The sequence below is a fragment of the Coturnix japonica genome, chromosome 12 (genome assembly GCF_054131305.1).
Source record: "Coturnix japonica strain WE chromosome 12, WE-NBRP24, whole genome shotgun sequence".
NCBI lineage: Eukaryota > Metazoa > Chordata > Aves > Galliformes > Phasianidae > Coturnix > Coturnix japonica.
In genome coordinates, this window is record NC_140674.1 from 16,645,560 (window position 1) to 16,665,248 (window position 19,689).

Below are 19,689 nucleotides of genomic sequence, written 5' to 3' on the forward strand. Positions count from 1 at the left end.
CTGATAATTCTCACATCCTTTTGGGGGGTCCAAGGAGGACAGCAGCTATTGTCAGCTCTGCATTTCGCTGTACCTGAACTCACATGGACTGGATCCTTCTCAGTTGATCTCTAAGAATGTCCAATAAAACCTTCAAATAGACACCTTCATGCCTTCCCTGATAAAAGAGAGTATTGCTCAGAACCAGAATAGTCGAGCAATTTATTTTCTGTGGCTTAGAAAGTGAGACCTACTTCCTAACACCCAGTATTCAAAAGGAAAGGGAAAATAGTGGGAGAACAGCTGGGGGAAAGCTTGCCACTGGATGAATGACAAGTTTAGTCCATCTGCTTCTTATAGGAAAGGAAAGTTAAGCAAGAGAATGGATCACTCAAACACATCACAAAGTATAAAAAGTGGGCAGTTAAAAATGCATCATCTCTTCCATAGTTCCTATCATGGATTCTAAATTTTTCTGCCTAAGCAGGAAAACTTTTATGAACTTCCAAAGCTGGAAATTTGTCCAACCCTTACAGACTGATGTCATTCCCTATAAAGCAAGGCACTTGAATTTAAAATGCAGCATTACTTAGCAGTGGAAAGTCTTGGCTGTATTTTCATTCTAATTACTTTCATAACCAGCTTTTGACTGTGCAGCAAATAAGATAGCTGGCATGTTCGAATAGCACTGTAATGTTCCATTACTGCCTTTTTATGCTGGAAGATGAGACAGTCATGGCATACTGCAATATCCCCCACTATTTTTAAAATAAGCAGAAAAATATTTCTACAGTTTTTTAATAAACAGAAAGACTACAGCTCTGCTTAGTATGACTCTGGACAGTTCCCCTGGCTTGGAACAGAAGCTTTTATAAGTAAAGAACAGAGAGTTCACAGCAAAACACTTTCTTCTCTGTCCATCTTGTGTGGCTTGCTTGATGCATGAGGCAAAATACAAGCCTTTTAGACATACTGCAGTTTCTTAATATCACTCAATCAAATATTGGCTGCCAGTGTCAAAGAGCTGAAGTTGAAACCAGCAGAAAAAAGAATGAAAGCAGGCATCCAGTTATAAGTATTGTCCGTGTGGATAAGCATACGAGGGACTCGCTTTTGCAAATGTGCATATACAGTTTCCATGAATTATAATGAGTTTTCCAGAAATGGATTCATGGATGCAGTCTGCAACTGAAAGAACCATACAAATAATTTACTGCGGTGGTTTAAATGATTTATTACACATCCTCCTAATTGGAAATTATTTTGGAAGAGATTTGTAGTTTCTTGAACATTCCTCCAAGAGCTTTCACAAATAATTCTTGATTTGTGACTGTATTGTTCTTGGGAGACATTCAATATCCAAATTCTGATGTGAATAGATTGGAAATTACACTTATACAAAATAGATCCTTGTATTCCAACTCTAATGATATTCTAATTAAGCTTGAGGTTTGGTGCCATATTTTATCAATTTCAAACTTACATTCTGCAGACTCTTTCAATATTTGTTTTATCAGTGAGGCTGTAGATTGTAAAACAGTGTTTAAGGTCCTCAGACAGCACAGACTTTGAGAAGATACAAGAGGACACCCATACAACTTCAAACAGATGAAAATCAGCATTTGCACTGCTGGGAGGCATATATGGATTGCCCTGCCCTTGGAGAAAGTCATCCTTTTGTATAGACGCTGCCAGATTTGACTTTTATCGTGCTTCAGAAATCATTCCACAGCCCCAAACTGGTTTGCCTGAAAGGGCATCGCATGGCATTTGCTCTGTTTCCCCAGGGCAGAGCACAGCAAGGGCTTACTTCACAGGACTGTTTGAACAGTCAGCACTTCATTGATTGCTGGGTGGTGTGAGGACAGAAGTGTTATGGTAGCGCTTAATGTTCTCACAACTTTTTAAATAATTATTTGTGCCACCACCACAACTGCAGTGCCATGTGTCTAACAAAGGGATGCACCTTTTGGGGATGCTCCAGGGCATATACTTAAGAACTAGATACTGCATTCAGCCTTCAAGGCATGTGCCTCTGATAAGTCATACCCCTGTAGCATGTCGGCCCTGGGGACATAATGCCAAGAAGTGCCATGGGGGAGGACATAATAGTGCATTTTCTTCCCAGGGTGTATCACAGAATCATAGAATAGCGTGGTGTGGATTCCAGGATGGTTTACAGGGCTCAAGTTTTTAGCAAAGGGAACACTTCCATGTTCTGCAGCACACAGGCAGGTCATCTCTGCACCTGGACACCTGGAAAGGCATCCAAGGAAAAGATGTCTTGGCTAAGAAAAGTCATTAGCTTTCAAGCAATCTATATGTCGGGCTTTTTAATCATTTTGAAAAAGTTTTCAAGTATCTTTAAAGCCATAATAAATGCACTTGGTGGATTTTCATACAGCTTCCATTTATCACTGTTGTATCCTATGTAGGCAAAGCTTTGTATATATGGCTGTTGGGTTTTTTGTTTGTTTGTTTGTTTTTCATTTATTGCATTTTTCTGTTGTTTTGAGTTTCAAAACGATGAGCTGGTACCTGAGCAAATCTCTTTGGCAGTCTTAGAGCCAAGCTATATAATGATTATAAAAAATAACTGGAATAACTGAAATGGACAGCTTTTAAGATAGAGGAATAATCTCCATCCAAAATGTAAATGGAGGAGTGATAGTGACAGTAAAGATGAAGTCCAGATGAAGTTCAAGACCATTTTCTGGCCAATTTTAACCTAACCATTACATCAGAGATACTTGGGAGAGAGAAAATAAGATATCATGGGAATGGAATTAATCATTCTAATTTAGGAAGCAGCAGGACAGGCAGGTGGAGGCTCTGCACAGCTCTACCAGTCCCCTCCACATCTCAAAGCAGACCTCACTGGGTGGTGGAACAAGAGGGCTACAGCAGTCTGTCTTTGCAGTATTGCTGTAATTTCAACCCAAGAACTGCTGCTAAGGAGGAGGATCTATGGGATTTTTTTTTTTTCCAGATAAGGGGCCAAATTCTGCATGGCTGTCCAGAGCTATAATAGCAGAAATTTCTATTGGCTTCAGCCTCAAACATGACCACAGGCAGCACATTGGAGATTTTAATTTTACAAAATATTAACCCCTCCTTTCTTGAAGAGTATTATACAAAGAACAGACGATATTGACAACATTTCTTGAAATATGAAGGACTGCAGATCTAAAGCAAAAGGACTTTTAGCTTAAACTAGGGAATACAAAGAAACAGTGACAGGAAGAAGGAAAGCACAAAGGAAAGAGGACAGATGAGTGTGGTGAATGCAGGTGCTGCTACGCCAGCCAGCACTGAACAAGTGTTTCATCTATCTTACAGAACAGATGAAGGCACATAGACAGTGGGAAGTGGGGAGATGAAAGAGGCTGAACTGGCAGGGAGATGTTTGTGCAGAGAGGCATGGGACTGCTGAGCTCTGCTCTGTCTTGTAGATTGTGCTTGTGCTGCAGCAGGGTTAGGTGCAAGAAGGGTTGAGGTGGGGGCTACAAAATTTTAGAGTCCCAGTTCATGAAGGGGCTTCTGAGCTCCACGAATGATCATTAAAGTGAAAACATAAATACTGAAAATGCCCATCTTGTTATCAGCTTGGGACTGAAAGCTGTACAGGGTTCAGTAGCCCCTTAATGTGTCCTTGCAGCAATAATATTCCTGACATTCGCTGCACACCTACAGGATGGACTGGAGTGTTCTTATAACAGCAACCTTTCAAAGGTAACCAGAGTGATGAAAACACAACCAACAAAACTGCACACCTAAATAAGAAGATGCAAAGCTGAGATGTGTAGCAAAAGAACGCTGGATAGAAATCAATCAGTTCTGCACACCCAGCTTTGAAATACAGTTCCAGCACAGTTAATGTGTTTTGCTGAATAGCCAACATACAAGACCCAAAAACATCTTCACCTGCACTATTAGTCACAGTCAGTTCCCATAGTCTGGTAACACAGTTCTGTATGTAATGGAGTTATACGACCATATTATAGAATGACTGATGAAAGGTTTAGCAGTAAGTTCCTGTATATGCCTACCATCCTTCCAAGCCTCTTGATTTTCCCACCTCTGTATAAGAAATCCACCTTCCTGGTAGCGTCACAAACTGCTTTGCCAGCACAACTGAACCACACAACCCCTTTTGCTACGCCCTCGAACAAGCTCTTCTTGTGGCTGCATCCAAAGTGACCCACAAGGGACCATCTGCATTTGAGGCCCTTGTTTTATCCAGGAGACCTGCTATCACTCCAGGACCGCCCCTTTGGTATCCTTTAGGAGGTGGAAACTCAAATCTATCTTTTCAGATGTGGTACCCAACAACCTCAGCACGCTGCATCCATATCTGGTAGATTTTGTTGGTTTAGGGCAAGTGAATGTTCTTTTAATGCAGCAATAGCTCATTAAAAGAGTATTTGTGCACAGTATTTCCCAATCATTCATTATTAATATCTATTTATAGCAATGTTAATATGAGTTTGAATTTGTCTCTCTTCTGGCTAAAACCCTGAGGGCATGGTTATGTTCATGAAGAGCTTAACAGAGCTGTAATTTCATAACAAACTTTTGAGACATTCTTCTCACAGAACAAATTATAAAGCTGGATAAAAAGAAATAAGATAGTTTAATAAGATAGAACAAATAAATAATGGATATTCTACACAGAAGATTAGTGCTTTCCGTCTCAAACATGCTGGCCAAATGCAGAAAAGCAAACCCTGAGGAGATGGGATCATATTTGATTTGTTTCTCAAGGGAGAAGAGTAAATGATGAAATCACATTTTCACCTCCGTAAAGAAATGCAGGAAGGATATTTACATTGCATGTATGAATAAAAAAATTTATTGTTCTATTTTAACACTTCCTCAAAACACCTCCAAGAAGGTTTCCATAGAAACCTAAGAAGGAAAGCAAAGAGGAACATAATTTTTGCTCAGTTTATATTGATTTCAAATACCACTGCACTTACACCAGCAATTTGTCTTCTGCACACATTTTTGTCAGCTGAAAATCCAAGCATTATAGTTGATTAAAATAGCAATTTTGATTTAGAACTGTTATCAGAAACACTGTTTGCAATTCAGTCTATCACTGATCTGAGTTGAGCAGTTTTTTAAGCAACTGTCATGAGCTTTATCAAATTGAACAACAATCAAAGAACAACTACGGTCCTCTATTCTCTCTTTTCTTCTCTAGTGCTGATTTTACATTCTATAGACAATACTTAACATCTTTAAATAGGATTAAAATAAGAATCTCTTCCATTTCTTGAAATGTTGGACCAGCGCTTAACATCATGATTGATTTTTTCAGAGCCTATGTTCTTTCCAAGTGCTCTGAACTGGCCACTTGCTAAGGATGGGGTAAAGTCTGTGAGAGCATTGGCCCACGTTTTATAACCTCAATGTCTTGTTTCCTTAGCTGTCTATGTACTGCAAACTGCTTTTCTTCCCCTCTCGCATTTTTAAAATCTTTTCACCAGAGACAGAAGAAAAAGAAAGAATTAAAGGCAATCTAAAGGATTCCCAAAGGCTTTGGGGACGCAGTCTCTTTCCTGCATGCAGTTACTTATCACTGCTGTTCACTGCTGACTCATTTATACAAGCCTGAAACCATTTTAGGAGAACCAGTCCAACAACAACAGAATGCTGTTTCCTGAGAAGAAGCCTCATGCTGAGATGTCTGGAAGATTATATGTCTGAGCTACAGCAGCACATAGGTAGCTTCACTTGGAGACCCTATTCTTTTTGCTGCAAATTAGCAAAACCTTTCAGGATTCCAAATGCAAAACCATTTCTTCCTGCTTACAGAAAGCTGAAACACGACGACCTCTCACACTGTTTCTCCTAAATGCTAGTTGCTGGAAGTCAAGGCTGTCTCAGTGACATGAATTTAGCTTTTAATTTTATCCTATTCTAGCATTGCTTTTTTTTTCACAAAGGCAGAATACAAATAAATGTGAACAAGTCATTTTGTTTTTGGTGTCCAAGATCCATTATTTCCTCTGCGTTATAAAGTCTCATATTTATGTACATAGAGCTATAGGTAGTGATGCAGACAGAATGGTTGATGATGAAATGGTACATTCCCTCCTTATTTCAAGGTGAGCAGCGAAGATTGCCTGAGAATGGAGACTCGTTCTCTTGGTTTGTTTCTTACCACAGTGACCTTGGGGATGGCAGATATTTCTGTCTGCTTTAATCAAAAGCTTTTCTCTCAGGACACCTAGAAGATGACAGAAGTCTCCCTGAAATAGGGGACTAAACCTTTCAGGAAAGCTCTTCTTCCCTTTCTGTACTCAGAAGCAGCAGTATAGAGGTAACACTACAGAACGAACAGCAGCGTAATAACTCAGAGTCATTTACTGTGAACCTCCAGGCTTGAACCCTAAATCACAACTTTGTTGTAAGGTTGGATACCATGTCACTTTCACAGCGGAGCATTCAGTTTCAGATTTCCTTTCACATGTTTATTTTTAGGCCAGGTCTGCTAAGAAGCCCAAAGTAAGTGGAAAAAGTCCCCCTGATGAAATGATGTAACCAAGTGTGAGCTCTGAATTTGTGCCCAGCAATGGTTAACAATGTGGGCACTTGAATGATGGCCAGATCAGGCCAAATTTCTGTCCCTGCCATTTTAAAAAAAGAAACACATTGGCCTATCTTTCCTCATTCTCCGATAGTGAAATGTAAAAATAGAACTGTGCACTCCAGAGGGCTCCAAGGGCTCCTTTCATTAATGTGAAAAATCCATCATTTATAGCGCTGCGACATGAATAGGTTTGGAAGACATTTAATCACTAGTACAAACACCACTGCCCCAGCCCCACTGCTGAGGAAGTATATATAGCTCACAGCTATTCAGCTGGGCTGGTGGGGAACTGCTGAGTGTCCCATATATCCTCCAAAGTGAATGAGAGCACAGAACATGTAGTGAGAACTGTTAGTCCAAAATACAACTCACACTGAAAACATATAAATAAACATTTAGAAGGGTGGGCAAATGATACCAGCTTGCTTTCTAAATATATGTTTTATATTTTGCCTGAGTGTTTTCCAACGAGGATCAAATCATACTGTTGATCTCTGTCACACATCTTGGCATGAAATGTGACAAACGGATAAGCAGCTACAAGAAAATCTATCTTGGTATTAAGGACAAGAAGCCTTCTATTCCAAGGACTAATCTGTATCACACTTCAGATCCTTCCACTACTCAATTCAAAGGTTCTGTTTAGTTTTTTGTTTTCCAGTTACATGTGAAGGAAGATAGAAAAAGGTTTTGTTGTGAAGATATCCTGTTTTGAAATGTTCCATATGTTACCATAGGAAGCATAATTAAGTTAATCTTCTTCTTTGTTTGGATACACACATGCAGGGATCTACTTCTGTGATAATTTAGATTCCTAAAGATATTTACCACTTCTTTGCTTTGCAATTAAAAGATGGATATAGATGCTAATGATATCTGTGATATGAAAAGTTTGTGCTTCTTGAGATTGAAAGAGAACAGAGTTGTTATGGCAAATATGTAAAGTAACAGGAAAAATCTATTCCATAGAGTCTCTGACTGATTGCACAAACAGAAATGTAGCACAGAGAATGGGAAAAAGTATAAAATGTGTGGCAAGACTGAAAAGGTTATCCTGGATCATAAAGTCCAAATCTCACATAACCACACATTGTCTTAAAGACGGAGACACATTTTTCAGGCTTTCCATTTACAGCAGCACCAAGCCAAGATTATTTGTGATTTTTCATACAGACCTTTCTCAGACTTGACAATATATAATCCAGCCTCAGACCTTCTAAAAGTACATTGGAAACGCTGTCAGCACATGAGAGACAGCAAATACGGTATAATCTCTTACTGACCTTTGGAACTGGTGGAAAAACTTCATCTCACTATAGCTGCACTGGCAGGATCTATGTTAGATTTGGTTTTATCTGTGAAGTTCCAATTTCACACGAATCAATGCCACCCATTCTTTGGCAGTGGTATGAAGCTGTGGATTAGTTTTCATTTGGTAGAAAACTGCCTGCGTATAACTTCCACCCAATCTGCATGGTTGCATGTGTTATTATTTGCTATCTTGATTTGAGAGGAAGAACACAGGTAGAGGTGCTGGCTGATAAAGTTCCAAGCATCCTCTCTTCCCACAACTGTGAATGGCACGGAGCCTGAGTGTGGATGGGTCCCTTTGTCGGCAGCCCCACATTTGCAGGGTGGAACGAGCCCACGGCTCAGCCAGGCCTTCTCACACATCTGCTGAAAGAAGTACAGACACACAATCTGCAGCATACATAATTCAGGCTGTTTGCAGCTGAGTTTTCACTGACTTCATCGGGGAAGGAAGACAGTGTGTTCCGATGAGTGTATTAAAAGTCTGAAAAGTCTAGAGAAGAGCATAACAAAGGAAGAATCCCACTGAATCTGACAAGCATTCATCCCTTTGCTGACCCTCTGCTGTCTCCACGTGTCAAGGACACTCAGCAAAGGGAGCTGAATTAAACAAAAGGTGTCAATTTAAGGCAAATTAGGTAGATAAGCTCTGCTAACCAGATGGATTTTCATTCAGAAATAAAGGTGGCATAACTTGGTTTCATTAATTCATTTCAAAGTGAATTAAACTAAAGCAAATTGAGGCCATTTAAATTCTGACTGAGTATATGGTTTCACTAATGCATTTCAATTCTAAATTCATTTGGTTAATTTTATTGAACATCCCTGAGTAGATGAGCCAAGGTATAATCCAGCATTAAACATCTGCCTCTGGATTTTTGGATTTATGCATCCTATTCTTTTTCATATTCTTTCTTTTACATATCTACTGTTGCTATTTGAATTTCAAGGGAAGTATCCTATAGAGTACTGTGAGATTTTTTTTTCCTGTTAGAAAGAACCATCTGGAGAGAAACAGCAATATTGCCAACCACTAGCATTAAAATTGTGAGTCAGGCCTGAAAAAAATCATAAGATTTATTTAAAAGTGTGAATTTTTCCCCCACAAATGTGTTTACATTTTTAGTGTGTCTCTGGTATTTTAGATGTACTCCAGCCACATTTGCAAACTGCAGCTAAAGAAAAGTTGGCCTGCCTACATAACCACTGGGCTGCAAAAGCCACCGGATGAATAAAACCAGAAAATATCAGGAATTCCATAATGGAATCCAGAGAATTTAAATTGTGTAAGTCAGGAGCACTGTAACTGTTCATAACAGGGATCAATTAGAATGAGATCAGTGCTGCAAAGGCAGGAAAGTTTGAGTCCTGAACTAGTTTAGTTCCAAATCCAGTGCAGAAATGGACTCTTTTCTCTTTGGAGCTTGTATAAAGCCAAAATCCTGCTTGCTGGAAGAGGATGTCAATGAAATGTAATCTTTGGTTGTTTTATTAAACTCTGGTCACATAACTTTGACCTGCTCCTCAGATGTGTCAAATTTGTCTGTTTGGTGACTCGATGTTCTTCAGAACAGAGAAAATTACTCTCCTAGAATAGAAGTGGTTTTATCAAGTATTTAATTGGAAGTTTTATTTCCAAAACTCGGTTTAGAAACATTATGTTCCTCTTTTAAGTTAGAGGTTATATGAGAGGTGGTGGGTTTATCTTCACTTCATAATAGAAATTTCACAGCATTGGGCATTTTGCAGCCAAACCATCCAAACCAGAGACTCCCTTGAGAGACTTGTGAAAAATACAACAGCTGCTTTGGGCTTGGGGAGTTTCCTCAGAAGAAAACTCTAAAATAAATCAATACAAAGAAGGAATATTTTAACTTTCTGTGGATGTCAATCTCCAAATGCAAAGAGTGGACTATTTCATCAAAGCATGAGTAAGACAGCAGGAACAGCAGCTAAGCTTGGAGTTAGAGCGCACAAAGCTTGTATGGTTTGGATGAAGAAAAGATTCCTGGGATCTCCAGTCTGTAAAGTCTGGGCCTAGTTCCTTAGAAGTGAAGCAGCTCAAATAGAGTTCCACATGCCAGCAGTGAGGATGGATCCAAACCTCCAGAGGAGCCTTCCCATCTTGGGCATTGCAGGGGCGGACAAGTGGAGGGAAGAAATCCTTTCCACTAAGTCTACAGCTTCTGCAAGTATGACAGCATCAAGCCTCAAGCCCACTCATCAGTACAGATGGGTCTGAGAGCAAAGAGATTTTTCTCTCCATCCCTTTTTTTTTGAAATAATATATATATTTTCTAACTTGTGCTCACTGAATGTAGTAGCGGCCCTTTAGTGTTTGGCACAGCATGAGAGCTTTATACTACATACAATACAAGTTGCGTAAGAATAATTATTGGCCTACATGCTGAGATACTTGATGAAGGATGTCTACTTTTTTTCCTTTTTTTTTTTTTTTTTTTTCCAGACATAAATATACCATAAGCAGAGACCATCAATTATAAAGCTGCTCTGTGGAGGAACAGAAATTATTTGAGAAGTAAGAATGATCACTCCATGCAGACCATGTCCCACCAAGTGGCAATTACTTTCCTTTTACGTCATTTAAATCTGTTTCCCCTTTCTGCCAAACCTGAATTTTACTGACTTTTCATAGCAAGCCTCAGTACAGAAGCCTCAGTGAGCTACATATCTGCTCTTCAATGGATGCATATAAAATGAAGAAAAAATTTTTGTGTTGTGTATTTAAAGAAATTATCATAGCCCAGGGTTACGAATGTGCTTTTCTGAATATAAAGGCCAGATCAGAATTTTAAATTAACAAATATATAAACTTTCTTTCCTCCCACTGATCAAGTATCTGTAGACACAGTAGCATTCTTATGCTTCCACCAGACTGTTCTTGATCATTTAGTTCTCTAAGAAACCTTTTAATAAATTACGTGAAGGTAGATGAATTGAAAATTGTACTGAATCAGGATTTACCCAGAGCATTTCAAAGATAGCGTAGATGGGTGTTATTAACAAAAGTGCTGGGCTCTGGCAGATAGCTGTTTACATTTCTCTTTCAGTCATTCCTGGGATATGTCCCCCGAGTCCAGAGGCGCTACTGAAACTTCCTATCTATATGAAAATATTGCCATCTGGGAAAGCATTGAAAAATCCAACCAAACATAAAAGCCAGCAGTGATAATGGCCACTCACACATCAGACTTTGTGATCTCAAAAGGCAAAGTACCTGTGTCCTGACCAAGGCACCATATAGTACCTCTGTAGCTTTTCCTTCTAGTTTTGGACATATAATTGCGTGGTTCCCTGCCATAAGCTGCCAAATGGTGGCACAGGGTGCACTTCAGCAATTGCCATGTTCTGCTGCAGCAAAGAATGAAATAATCCCAGATGGTATTCAAGGATATACCTGCTTATAATGTGACAGTCTTAAATCCATTAAAAAATGTATTGGTTTGTTGGTTCTTTTGGTTGATTTTTTTGGTGTGGTACATCAAACAATTGTGGAGCAAATTCTGCACTCCCTCTTATGTGGGTCGCAGAAGTAGCACCAAACTGAGGAAGTCACCACCACCACTAAAACAGATCAATGGGAAGGAGAAACCTGAGCAGGCAGTTCTCTCAGCAGCCCTGCTCTGTGCAATGTGCTGAAATGGGGAATTGAGAAGTCCATCCCATAAATGCTGTGCCAAAACACAGAATAAATACTAGACCCAAGTTTTGGTTTCTACTTTACTTAGAACACAGCCACAGATTGGTTTAGCAGTTCTCTGAAGAAAAAAGTAAATTATCCATGATGCAATTAAATTGTATCTAGTTTATCATTTTAGATCAAATATTAAGGAATAGCTATTAATTATTATGCGTGTGAGGGAACTGAAGGTGAATGATGCTCCAGAGCTAATTGAAAAGCTTCCTCTAAAGGAAAGGAGACCTGTTTTGATACTTTATTTTGCTAATGAGAAGCAACGTAAAATGACTTCCTAGTTATTATGGTGAAATATGTCATGCATATTCAAAAACTATCTCTGAGGAACTGAAACAATTTAGACGAGATGAGTTACTGAATGCATGAAAGGAATTGAATTCATGATCCAGCTAACGATTAGATAGGCTCAACTGTTAAAAATAATGAGTGAACCGAAAAAAAGTACATTCACATTAACTGCAAACACTGAAAGTTACTGTGAGATTGGAGGCTGAGTGGCAATTTAATTCTATTTCAACTGTTTGCTCTTCATTTGCCTAAAAAAACCTCCCAAAACAACAACAGCAACAACAAAAAGTGCCAATTTATGTCCTTTCTATGTGTAGAATCAGCATTGTTGTTGTACTTCTTCCCTGCTTTTTACTCCAAATGCATACATGTGCCATGAAAATGAGGTTGAGAACAACCTAATTTCCCCTTTTGACAGGGCATAATTGTATAGCCTCTTTCTTTGCTGTTTAACCAAAACTATACAGTACCCACACAGTCAAGAAGATGCAGCTGAACAGAGAGGAAGAGAGCAGGACCTTGCATGAGCATGCTGGGCCAGATGAGTCTGCTGATGGCAGAGGAAGCCATCCATCACTGAGAGAGCACAGTCCATTACGCTTTAGCTCAGGCCCCTGGTACTGGCTGAGGAAGGGTCTGTCCATAAGGAACCCCCAAGGTGGTCAGCAGAAGGCATGATGTACCTCTAGATGCACAAAGGGTGTCCAGCTGAGGATTTTTAACTTCTCTTGCTGATGGGTTTTGACCTTCAGAGCAAGACAGCGAGGACAAGGGTCAGGCAGTCTGACTCATCTTCAAGCTCTATATTAAATCTGTCTCACCCAGGATATCAAATGTCTCTCTGTTTACAGAATTAGTGTCTGGTTTATTATCTCCTAATACAATACTTATGTAATTGGAAGTCTGTATATTTTGATATGATCTCAAGGCAGCGACTAATGCGTGGCCCTGTCACCTCCTTGCTGGGAGTCACTGAGGCTGCAAGTAGGCACCAGTTTACTCCTACACACTCTCAGCTGTATGATTAGGGCCTTATATTCTATTTATCATACACATGCCAAGGAAACACAGGTCAGCAAGAAAAACCTTCACGAGAGAACTGCTGAAAATGTTCTGGCGCACTCAGTATGCTCCTTGTGTGCTTCCTTTGTGGAGGCAGAAGAGAGATGGCAGCACTGATCGAGTTGAAACAAGGAGAAATGGGTAGGAATGAAAGAAGTTTTAAGAAGAACTTAGAAAGGACATTTAGAAGCACCTAGCCCCCAGGTAAAGAACAGCAGAATGCCTTCACTCAAGCTCTCCTAATCAAATTAGACAGATTTGCAGTGTATAGAGTATTTCTTGCTCGTGGAACCAGATAATTGCCCAGTTTTCAACAGCAGTAACCTGCTACTGTGCTGACTATGGCAGTTTAAACATAGAAGTCGCCCACAGTAGCCTCAAGCTCCTAGAAAAGTGGAGAAATTCATTTAGATCCCAATTTACTTTTGTAAGGAAAGCTAAAAAAAAAAATCTCTGTTTTAAAATTAAGTTACCAAGCCAACACTCCATCTCTAAGCTGACACTTCACCTTGCTTGGGTGTCCTGTGAATTGCTATAGCTCAAGCTGATGCAGCTAAAAGAACTTAAAAGAGCCAAAAAAGACAGAAACAGCCATTAATGCAGTCCTTATTAACCATTCCTGACCATGGCAGCTGCCAGTCCTCATGTCTGCCTCTGCTACAATTATCTGCCTCAAGCAATCCGATCCAAATGGATTATTTGGATCCTTCTGTTGCTGTTATACAACAACAGCCTCACCTCTAAGGACAGAAAATATGCAAAGCACTATGACACAAAACAGGACAAACTCACTAAATTACGGATATAATTAATATTTTCTCTGAAATATGTTACATGATAATGTGTATTTTATTCTGTTGCACCAAAATGAACCAAAAGCAGCAAGAATCTAGGCTTACTCCCGAGTGTCAAACTGAACTCAACCCAAAGCCCACTGAATCCAATCCAATTTTGTACCTGAAAACGTACAAAATCTTTAAGTTTTGCTGATCCTTAAGACAATCTCCAGATGTCTTAGTTCCTTTCTTTGCTCAGAAGATTGAATAAACGCTAGGAATGTGTCTGTGAACCAAGTCTGAACTCTTACTGGGAGCACATCAGGAAGACTCAATTCCAGTCATGCTAAATGATTTAATGTTTCATAAATAATGCATAATCACAAAGTTGTAGGGGTTGGAAGGGACCTCTGGAGATCGTCTTGTCCGACCCAAAACAGGCTTATTCTGATTGTTACTGTGGTGAATGCAAACAAAACTATGAGGATTCTTTCCATTTGTGAAAGATGATGTAGTGAAGATGCATCAAGTCCAATCCCAAATGGAAAGCCTGTGCCAGGAACTCTTATGGCAAGATGGTGCAGGCAGAGCAGGTCTGAAGGCAATACAGCTGCTTCAGAAGACAAACTTGGCCTTAATAATTTGGATACCTTCATGTGACTGTACCCCAGGTCTGAACTGTGTCACACTGTACTGCAGTGTTCAGCTTTATCACGTGGAATTCACGCTAAATTCACACTGAGAAAAGATCTTTGATCACTGTCAGATAACACGGTATCTGAGAAAATAAAAGCACTGTCTACTAAAGCAAACTACAATGTAAACTACTATCTCATTAATTCAAATGACCTGGTAGTAATCCAGGTGGATCATTTCATGCTTAATCCTGGAGATCTGGAATAGAGCCCAGCTCATTCACCTGAAGATGCATCATCATCATTATTGCCTTATCAGGCAGGAAAAAAATACACGGGAATGTGTCTTTAGGACAGTACAATAGATATATCTGATTAACAGCCACAAATGGCTGATCTATTGACTGAAAAAGGGCCTTCATCTCCCCAGAGTCAGCTTGCTTTCTTTTTCTTTCCTTTTATTTCACTACTCTCCTTTATGTCTTTTTTTCTGACAGAAAGCTCTAGCCTTATTTCTATGAAGAGCCTCTGTAATCACAAAAAACAAGTAAACATTCAGGAAGAGATATGAGAATTTCAAAATATTAAACCTGCATTTCTCACATTTCTATATTCAGAAAGCTGGTTGTGCATTTTGAAGATTAAATGTTTTAATTGAAAATTTCCTGAGGTTTATAAACAGCTTGTTCGTTCAATCCACATTTCTCTTTTTACCAGCTTTTATTAATATTGGATGGAATAGAATATAACAAGTTTGGAAGTGATGGCCTTGCTAAAGCTCAATTCAGCAGAATGCTGATACTCTCTCGGCTGGTAGAGAAAGTGCAATAAAAATATAAAACCAGGGAGATTTCATTTTGACAGAGGAAGGAAACTGTTTATTAAAATATAGTGCTTTGGGGATCCATTTTTTTTTCCTGAAAGGTGCTCATAACTCAGACTAGTTCATATTACACCCCTAGTGCATAAAAGCTTGTTTGCTCCTGGTAACAAATATTGGAAATATTTTTCAAGAACAATTGCTGCAAGGCAGTCTCTGCATTTTCATCACAGCTGCCTGTGCAGCCTCTGAACTGAAACTGCTGCCCATAAAGTTACTCTGATCAGCACATCATTTTACTTGCAGCTCAGTACAATAGGTGTTAACAGGTTTGTGCAATACAATTTGAGCAGATTAAGAATCAAAATATGATCTCATTAATCTGAGCTATCTCCTACTTTTGGTGGAAAGCAGTTTTGGCTCCTTCCCTAGCAGCTTGCTTGCTTTCTTTTATTTCTTTTCATGTGTTTTTTCTTTTTTCTTTTTTTTTTCCCCCCTTGTGGCTCACTTGAACAAATAAACAGCAGCAAATAAATCTGCATAGGAGAATGAAAAACAACATCAAGACGCAGTATTTTTCACATGCTTTTTGCCCACCTCTTTCCTTCCTGCATAGCAGGAGAATAGCAATCTGGTATTGGCCCCTTTCCTATTTATGAAGATAAAGTAGCCCACATACAGGGAAGTAATGGGGCTCCCTACCGTTCCTTAGTCACTTACATGGAAGAGAAGTTAAAGGCTCATGGCTGAGTGCAGCTCTTACATGACAAAGCACTTTCTGTGTTCATTTGAGCCATTCCTTTCTACTCTCTTCCTAACCCTGCTTGTTTCTCAGCTACCTCAAAGCATAAACCCCATGTCAGTGAGCACTAAGCTCCACCACACCATCTAGAGAATGCCTTTACTGGTGACAACCCACCTTCAGATTCTCTAGTACAGAACATCAAATGTCAGCAGAGATGGATTTGAATTCAAAGTTCAAGACAGAAGCCTTAAAGATTTGTGTTTGGGAATGTGATCCTGAGTCCCCCAGTGCTTTTGAGACAGGTGGGGGAGAAAAAAAGAAGCAAAAAAAGAAAAAAAACCCAGAGGATTTTATCCCACATATAGTTTAGGTATTGTCTTTACAAAGCCATGAGTAAAGAGGTGAATTACTTCACCCTCAGCATTTTGGCATTCAGGTTTATCAGCAGTGGAGTCCTTTTAGTCCTGATAAACATGAAAGTGGTAACTTGAAAACAAAGATGTGGATATTTTGTCCATGGAGCTTCAATACTATGTGAAGTCTTTGCCACAGAAACTAAAAGAGAGGGTACACAGACAAACCATTCAGATGTATTTCATGTAGCCCATCTGGGAAATGAGGATGGGGGCTACTCTTGACTGAAATTCATTGTCTCAGAAGGCTGGTTTCCAATTTAAACTTAAAAAAGGTCACGAGATTCTACAACACAGCAGCAAGAGCCTTGGCCAGAATCCTCCACATCATCACTCCACCCACGTAACACTGGATTTGGCCCTGTGCACTGTCACAGTCAGATTGACTGAAACAACACGTGTTGCCGGAAGGGCTGCACTTGATAAGTTTTAGGGATGAAACTATCAAAATTCTGGAAAAAAAATGGTATGACTTCAGATTAAAAATAAAGATAACACACAGATTTCCTCCGCTTAAATTTCCATAGAGCCCCAAAGATGAATTAGTTTAGAATTTCAATAAACATATTAACAATAAATAATTATCTCTGTTTTAATCTTTCTAAACAGAAACCTACAGAGGTGGCTGTTACTGAACACACCGAACATGATCTGAAAACTCAGATTGGCTGAACTTTTCACAAATACAAACTGAGATACAGAAGCTTAGAGAGAATGAAAGATTTTCCTCCTCCAGATGGTAAGCTGCCTAGGCAGTAATTGATCTTAATCACAGAGTCCTGACATTACTCTCTGCATAGGAAGGGTTCAGCAGTTACTGATGTCTGCAGCTGAACCAATATGGTTCCTATTTTTGGTCATTTTATGGTCCAGTTCCCAGTGTTCCCAGTGAACTTTCAGCAGTGTAGTTATTATCCTCTCTTGTTCTATACTATACTGCTTCGCTTCAGTTGTAGTTGCACTTTGAACTGAACTTCCAAGAATACCATCTATCTTTTCCAAGCCACTGACTGAGCCATCAGTTGGTAGATGTTTATTACCTAATCCTCCAGGTTAGCAGGTTACAGTATCATATTTTCTATTCACTCACATATAGCTACAGCTCTTTGACTTCAAATTTTATGAAGTGGCTTCAGTATTCATGCCAGAAACTGTCCCCACAGTTCAACCCGGTGCATTTAATTCCAGTATCTCTTTAAAGTGAGTATTGATAAACACATTTCTCCCCACATCCCCATCTTTCATAATTGGTTCTCTGAGAGAACCTTTTCCAGTAATCTTAGAGTGACACCAGAAATTTTTTTCATTTTCATTTAAATAACAGCAGCCATACTGGACACACACTCAGACACTTCATAGTCAATAAAGGAGATTCTCCACATTTCTTTATATTCCTCTCCATGTTTCCATGTTACTGCAGCTCACAAAACTTTTAACCTTTGTGTATCTCTTTAATGCTGCAATAGGTCACCCCTAACTTCTGTTTGCTTCTCCCATATTACCTGTGAAAACGTTTACAGACTGAGGACTGTGGTCATGCAAATGCTTGTGTTCTGCATTTCAGACTGCTTCCCCAGCCATGAAATATTAAAGAGCATTCTCTGACAGTACCTTCAGAAATTACCCTTCACATATGAGTGAAAATGGCCCTTTTAACAAACTGCTGGAAGAGATTAAATAATCACAACCAAGTCATGGCACTGCCCATTTCTCACCAGACGAAAGAGATGAAAGTTCTCACACCACCTCAGCATCTCCAGTAAGATCATCTACACTTCAGAAAGAGGAGACTTAAAATATATTCACTTCTGGGGCTTTGTGGACGACTTAAACCAGCTCAAATTCAAGCTGATTATATTTAAAATTAATTCAAATATTCCCAAGGAAGAAATGCTCATATGTACACAGGTATCACAAATACGAAAAGTTCTCTGCCTTTCACAGAATAAATTCTCTAGTTTGAGTTTCACAGATGTTATGGCAAAAGGAAGAGTTAAGTGCATGATGTACTTGAAACATCCACATACTTTATTATATTAAGCATTAGGAAAAAGTATAACTGCACTTCAGGCATCTCTCAAATTAAATACCATGTACAGTCCCTTCATTTGGTTGATACACTCTAATGGCATATTGGGTATAGCCACAGATGTTCTTTGCTGAGTTGTGCTGAAATCAATCTAATTTTGTGAGTTAAATGAGGTATTCTGATTTAAGGTCTTAACTACACAGCAAAACGAAAACATTAAAAGAAGAGAAACCTCTTACCTCTCAGAGTTCTGAAGGATAAGTCAATTTCTCTGTCATGAGTACTGCCTTTTATATCTGTATTTCAAGAGGGCAAATATGAAGTTTACATCCATCAGCTATATGGAAGTTATCTGGAAAACAAGAAAAGATTACATAGACTTATAAGCAACAGTAACTTTAATAATAATTAAGCTCACAAAATATTACTTCAGTATCAGAGGCAAGATAGTAGAGGATCAGCATTAAAGAATGAATAAGGACCCTTAGACTAAGGTTACACTTAGACTTTTCTAAACTGAGTTTAAGTAGCTCAGAGACTTGTTAGGGTGAAATGTCACCACACTCGTGCAAGATCAATGATGTCCTGACTTGACAATGTGCCAAGTTACAAAGCTGTTTCATGGCATATGTGATGTGAGCTTATGGCTTCCATCCAGTTCTCAGTCAACTGATGTCCTCATCTTCCCCTCTGACACAATCCAGGAGCCTCAGATGAGAAATGAATATTAGAGGCAGCTACAACATCCTGTCCTTAAGTAGAGATCCTGGAAAATTTCAGGCAGAAAATTTTTACACTGTTGGAAAAAAAAAAGTTGGAACCTCTTTGGAGACCAAATCTGGTACCTTTAAGTATCAAGAAGTCTATTTTGTTACATGATGTGGAGAGATTCTGTGCCCACACACAATGCAATATTGATCTGAACAAATTTGCCCTAGCAGTGCAAGCATTACAGCTCCATTTGCAGAGTGCTCCCTTGACTCAGGGGAAGATTGGATGAATTCAAACCCCATGCAGCTCTCATGAAGCTGTACTGTTTGCAGGTGCTCACTTAAGCATGTAAGTAGTTTCACAAGCCCAATAAATAGGGGTGGTGGGCAGTTATCATACATGTAAGTCATGTAATATCACTCTTTTCTTCCTGCCTTAAGGACCACTCTATTTCCCAAATGGCCACAGCACCATGCTAAGACAAGTCACTGTTGGCATGAGCTGCATCCTTTTACACCTCAACTACCCAAAAACATCTTTGCTGTATCCTGCCCACTTCACTAGTCCTGCTGTGGGGGCATCTCTAACAGAGCATTTAAGGCCC

The 19,689-nt window shown here is 39.3% G+C and overlaps 1 long non-coding RNA gene across 1 annotated transcript in view; it reads right to left on the reverse strand.

Annotated features, from left to right (window-relative positions):
- Nucleotides 1–18,606: 18,606 nt before the first annotated feature.
- The window catches only part of LOC107318262 (uncharacterized), a 97,489-nt gene continuing 96,406 nt past the window's right edge, over nt 18,607–19,689 (reverse strand). The window contains exon 3 of the long non-coding RNA XR_014933324.1: nt 18,607–18,726. This is a non-coding gene — a long non-coding RNA (uncharacterized LOC107318262). The remainder of the gene's footprint in view (nt 18,727–19,689) is intronic.